Source organism: Sinocyclocheilus rhinocerous, unplaced genomic scaffold (assembly GCF_001515625.1).
Source record: "Sinocyclocheilus rhinocerous isolate Xijiao unplaced genomic scaffold, SAMN03320098_v1.1 scaffold13318, whole genome shotgun sequence".
NCBI classification, from domain to species: Eukaryota; Metazoa; Chordata; class Actinopteri; order Cypriniformes; family Cyprinidae; genus Sinocyclocheilus; species Sinocyclocheilus rhinocerous.
Window position 1 is genome coordinate 55 of NW_015656263.1, and position 4,989 is coordinate 5,043.

At 35.0% G+C, this 4,989-nt stretch overlaps 1 pseudogene; it reads right to left on the minus strand.

Moving 5' to 3' along the window:
• Window positions 1-532: 532 nt before the first annotated feature.
• LOC107719937 (uncharacterized) lies at window positions 533-1,880 on the minus strand (annotated as a pseudogene).
• Window positions 1,881-4,989: the final 3,109 nt, after the last annotated feature.

Consider the following 4,989-nt stretch of genomic DNA (forward strand, 5'->3'; position numbering starts at 1 on the left):
TGTTTTGTTTATTGATTCATATGCTCATATTAAATGTAACAAAATGTTCAAGTACAGTTGAGGTAAATAACGCTTCAAAAGGCACATCAGAGAGTTCTTAGCAAGCTTTTGAAATGCTTCATGCAGTCACTGTGAGGGTTGCATATGCTTGTTGCTCATAGATGTTTTCATGATGTTTTAAAAATGTATTAAATATTTTGCATGCATTACGTTGATTATGGTTACTGGTGTACTGTAATTTCTTGTTTGTATAAGCATACACCACAACTGTTTTATTTAAAATGTTTATTACACTTACACAGCTCAAAATAATAAAATATATTAGCATAAGACTTATTGTAATACAGTCTGAGTCTTTAATGTAATATAGATCTGAGTTCAAATTTAATTATGCTTTCATTAAAATACAAACATTTAAAAGTTTTTCTTTCTAGATATTCTCTAGTATCTCATTTCTTAACAGAATGTACAGTTCAGCTGCATGGTATAGGTCCACAGGAGAAGTTAATCCTTTTTCTTCCATAAGAAGTACACAGCTCAAATACAGTCTTGTCACAGGGGTACTGCCCCTTTGGGGAGCACTCCTTTTTGCAAGCAGCCACTTCCTCAAGAAGAACAGATTTGAGTTTGTCTTCTGTTGCACCATGAATTTCTGGCAAAGAGTACATCAGAACTGGGCGAACTGCGGGCAATGGGTGTTCCATGTTCTCACAACTTCATCTAGCTCATTCTGCATGACAAATAAAGACATTCATTATTAAAACTGGATGTAGACTGAGCTGCAGAACTACCATCATACATATACCCCCCCACCCCCCAAAAAAAATGTTTCATGATTTTTTACACTAAAAATGTCATTGTTAACATTCACCATTTTATCAATATAACTATTTACTGCACAACTTATATGCACAAAATACATCCTAGCATAAACAACATTCTGAACTTCACATAATAGTTAAATCCAGTTGTTTGTCTATTTATTTGAACTGCATTTCAAAGTGGATATTACTGTATGTTTAGCCTTTAGACGCAATCGATTCGCTATTTAAATTGTTACGTACCTGGACAAGGTTCAAGAAGCAGAACTGTATACGATTTTTGTCCAAGAAATCACCAGAGAAATGCCCATCGTCTTTGAGGGTCTGAAAGATGTCCATCCAAAGTTGTCCACTTTGTTTACGCAGGATGCCCCACCATGCCTCTATGCGTTGATTTGCCGTACTGCATCCATACATAAAACTTTTCTCTCCTGTGTACCTGAGTGGTTTCTGCGCAGGAAAACCTGCATGTCTTTGGCGTGTGCATTTTCCGTTCCTGGGTCGGCGCGCAGTTGCTCGGGACAACCACCAATGCGGGTTACAGTGGAAATGTAGTAGTCTGCAATTACTTTGGGGGTCACTGTTTGTATAGTATTCTTCCATCCACAACACAAACCGACTGAAGCCGTCAATGCAACCATTAATAGCAATGCCGTACATTCAGCTTATCATATGACTCCATATGCCACAACGCGTTGGGACCCCGGCTGAAGTACTGGCGACGTCGAGCGCGCCGGTGTTCAACTCCTTCAGGGTCGATTTCTTTGATCAGCATCCTCATAGTCTCTTGAGAAACAACATATCCTCTTCGAATAGCACGCAGATGTAACCATCGATATCCTTGGAGTCGACCACTGGTCGCCATTTCAGACTGCACAAAAGAGGCAATTTCCTCAATGTCTGTCTGATTTTTTTCTTCTGAATAAATTAATTCCTACATAACCGCTGCAGTGTCCTTTTACTAATTACAACTCCGTGCTGATGCGCCAAAAAACAAATAATTTCCTTATTGCTAAATCCTAACCTAAAGTAGGACTTAACCAAATCCTCCACATCCATTGTTTCTCGCAATTCTGTGATTTTTCTCAAAATATTACTACGACTTTTTTTCTCAAAATATTACAAATTTAATCTCGTACTACGAGTTTATTCTCGTAATTTTGACTTTATTCTCGAAATATTTCGACTTTATTCTCGTAACATTTCGACTTTATTCTCGTAACATTTTGACTTTATTCTCGTAGTTTTGACTTTTGACTTTTTATCACGTAATCATAGAATTTTTTAATTTTTGAATGAGGCACTAAAACGCCGTCGTAGTATTGCCCTCAACTGTAAAACTTTCAAATTGAAAAAAATCTTCAAACGTTCAGGCTATGCTTTCTCAAGCCAAGCCAACCTAATTTTTGACTTGACAAACTTTTTTAATTTAGTTGATGTTAATATAGATTATAAATTAAATCTCGTAGGTACTTTACAGACAAAGCAAATAACACTCTTTTTCTAACACCATCCTATAATATATTTAAAAATAAATTTAAAATATTTTCCATGTATGGCTCTTTTGCCTTTCTTCAAAATGATTTAATATTGTTTCAGTATTGTTTTTGTTTTTTTAATGTAAATTAGGTGTTGCGAACTGGAGTGCATTTTCTGCACAATGCAGACAGGAGTTCCGGGTGCCATATTCACTGACCCAGTGCCTACGGTGCAGTGAGATATTTAAAGACTGCCCACCTGGGTATGGCAGGAATGGCAGGAGGGGGGAGTCCTGCGTGGGTTTTATTCATTCAAAGAATTTGAGGGCTACTGCTCGGTTGATTGTTTTATCAGTGATGGAGGTGAATTTCAGAATGAACAGATGCAATATTTTTTTTCTTTCTTTCTCATGTGTCATGTTTATAGTCTATAGTTTTAATCTATATTTGTATATACAATTATATTTTCTGTTTTGTTCTTTGAAAAAAAAAAAAAAAAAGATCACTGTTATCAGTTTGGTTTTTTGGAGGCACCATGCATAAAATGGGATGCAGACACTGGAAATATACTGTATGTAGTCAATTTAAGTTAAAACTACTTTATTGGCTTAAATATTTCACATGCAGAATTGCCAAAGCATCAGAAACATGTCCAAAATTATACCAAATAAATGAATAAATAAATAAAAGAACCATGACAGGAAAGATTAAAATTAGGAAATATATAAGGTGCCATTAAAGTGTAGAGTAATATTATAATATACACATGGTGTAATATACACAGTGAAGTAAAGTGCAACAGAATGTTAATAAATTGTAAATAAAATACTACACAGATATTACAGAATAAACTGTAATTTCGTATAATTTTCCCTCAGATGAGACATGGTTAAAATCATGGATATGTGCTGTACTACATTTGACTGTTTTTTTCTTCTTATTTTTTTCACCTTAGCGTTTTTTTAATACTTTTACATTTTATTAGAGTATTCTGTTAAGTATGCGCATGCGTTTTAATGATGTGTTACGTCACACACGACACGAAAACATCTAAGGTCACCACGCAATGCAAATGACACACTTTAAAAATTTTATTATTTTTGTGTCTCAACATTTCAATCAAAATGGTTCAATCTGTAATTACTCTGAGTTTTTAGTTAAGCATGGAATTCCTGTTAGTCCAAAAGAGTTTGCTGATGCAGTGCCACATGGAGTTCTCATGCTTTTTAGGTCTTTCTTTTACAATCTCCTGTCACTCAGTGCATCTTTGTAAAACATTTGTTGGAAAACAGTGCCTTTCGTCATCTAAATAAAAAAACAATAAGAAAATCAGAGTTTTGTTTCAAATGTAGTCGATTTCTGTGCCTCATCTCAATCTCTTATTGGAATGGTTTTGTAACTGATATTCCCTGGAAGAAAGTTTGGTCATTACCTCACAAATATTTAATTACTAACAAAATGAGAGAAATTGCATTTAAGTTGATTCATAGAATTTACCCAGATAAGTGCTCTCTTAAAATACTTAAGTAAATTTTCTAAATGCAAACCTCTTTTTTTTTAATTCTAACTTGAAATGAAAATGTATTTTGAATCTATTGAGGTCTCTAAGAACTTAAAAGAAATAAGAACAATGGCTTTGCTAAAGGACTTGGCACTTCCTCTGGACTGAAAGACTGAATAACTGTTGTTGTATTGTTATGATTTGACATCTGTGACACTGGCCAATAGGAGCACAGAAGTGCCTTCGTACATGCTTTCAAACAAGCTGAAACGAAAGAGAGACAATGGTATTGGTCCTGCTAGGTGGAATTTAACAATAGCCAGGTTTCCATCCAAGGATTTTTAACGAAAAAATATTTAGCGCTTCAAAATTTTTACCGATATAGCTGATGGAAATACCATTTATCGATAACATTTCTCATGTGTCGACATTATCTTTTTCCGTTTAACTTTAGCGCATAAATTCTATATCGATACTTCAAATGTCGCAAAAAATTGTTTGGAAACACTTTTTGTTGAGAAAAGGGGCTTTAACACAAATAAATGTGGTGTCACATGGCAGAAGTAGCCTATAGGCCGCGTCTGTGTTCATGGTGTTGCTCACGTTAAAGCACCCTTTTCCTGTAGTTCAAAAGCGCATTAAATCATATTCATATTATTAAATTGCATCTAAAGTGATTTTATATTTGGTAAGAAAAAGACGAGTTACCTCTCAAACATAGCCTACTTATCTTAATTTGATGTTCCTTTAGTAGCCTACGTTTACGTTATCTTTTACAGTGCACTGCTCAGTTTAAATAACCTGTAGTCCGTGCCGTTCAGCGTGACCACCATACCTCCGTGATATTACTATGCCAAGCACATTTTGTTTTACGTGGATATTGGAACGCGAAGTATAAAATTTTAAATTAATTAGTTTTGGCTTGTTAGTAGCTTCTTATATTTTTCTGTATAAGTAGTTCTGTTCTACCGTTAAATTTAAAATATTTGCTGTGGAGTGAGGGGAACTAAATTAGCATGGTTTTCAATGTTTGGCTGACTGTATTTTATTATGACAATGAACAGGCTGCGTTGTCGAGTTAGTAATGCTTAACTGCGCGAGTGAGGCGCTGGCACGATCACTTGTTTTTGTTTTTTTCCTTATAAAAGTGGAAACAACTTGTAGCGAGCGCCGCGGCAACTGTTGCATC